The sequence below is a fragment of the Rhincodon typus genome, chromosome 9, assembly GCF_021869965.1.
Source record: "Rhincodon typus isolate 14 chromosome 9, sRhiTyp1.1, whole genome shotgun sequence".
In the NCBI taxonomy this organism is placed as follows: domain Eukaryota; kingdom Metazoa; phylum Chordata; class Chondrichthyes; order Orectolobiformes; family Rhincodontidae; genus Rhincodon; species Rhincodon typus.
The window spans coordinates 4,642,488-4,643,841 of record NC_063340.1 but is presented as its reverse complement, the minus strand read 5'-3'; positions in this window follow the sequence as shown (position 1 = coordinate 4,643,841).

The following is a 1,354-nucleotide window of genomic DNA, read 5'->3' as shown; positions in this document are numbered from 1 at the left end:
CCCTCCCCCTTTTCTGATGAAGGGTCTAGGCCCGAAACGTCAGCCTCTCTGCTCCTATGATGCTGCTTGGCCTGCTGTGTTCATCCAGCCCTGCACCTTGTTGTCTCGGATTCTCCAGCATCTGCAGTTCCTACTATCTCTGGTAAACTGGAGGATGTTATTCAAACAACAGAAAATAAGGAAATAGGTTGTGAGCCTGTAAATGGTGATTCATTGACACCGTGCAGACAGAGGAAAGTTCTCCCGGTGATAGATCACACCCAATGCTGCTAGGTACATGGCAAAGGTACGGTTCACATCAAAGGAGAGGGTTCAGAAAAGATTTACCAGGATGTTGCCAGGACTGGGCAGGGGGATGTGTGATATGAAAAATTGACTGGAAAGGCTGGGACGTTTTTCACTGGAGCATAGGAGGTTGAACAGTGACCTTATAGACGTTTATAAGATCATGAGGGGTATAGATTAGGTGAATGACAAGGGGCTTTTCCCTAGGGTGGGGGAGTTCAAAACCAGGGAGCATGTTTTTAAGGTGAGAGGGGAAAGATTTAAAAAGGAATTTAGGGGCAATGTTTTTACGCAGAGTGGTTCGTGTGTAGCATGAACTTCCAGAGGAAGTGATGGATGCAGGTACAGCTACAGTGTTTAAAAGACATTTGGATAAGTACATGAATAGGAAAGGTTTGGAAGCAGGTAGGACTAGTTTAGTTTGGGCACATGTTCGGCGTGGACTATTTGGACGAAAGGGTCTGTTTCCATGCTGTAAGACTCTCTGATGTTCAGAAATGCAACTCTGCAGTTCCTGGTCTTGAAATATTTTGCTGTTCATCCTCCTGGTGCACTGAAGCAACCTGCCAAGTAAATCCATAGTAAAGAAACAGGCCATCCAGCCTGACTGATCTATCCTATGGTTATGTTCCACACAACCCCCATGCCATTGGCCTCCATCACCATCTCTTTCCATTCCTTGTGTCTTGACGTAGCTTCCCCAGGAATGGTTTTCTCCAAATGTATTGAAGCTACAAAAACAAAGAACCAAGAGTCTTCGAAGCAATGGAAGAGTGAACACATTGAAAAGTAGTTACCATTGTATCCGATCACATAGAAATCACAGCACAGAAACAGACTGTCCGGCCCCTCAGAAACTAATAGCTGGTTGTTCTCATAGACTCCTGAACATCTCCAGCAGAGTGGATATGTTACTGGACTCAGAATCCGGGGTGACAGAGTAATGGTCTGGGATCAAATCCCACCGTGGCAGCTGGGGATGTTTAAATTCAATTAATTAACAAATCTAAAATAAACTACCGGTGACAGTGATGGACACCAGACGACCTGATTGTCGTCAAAACTCATT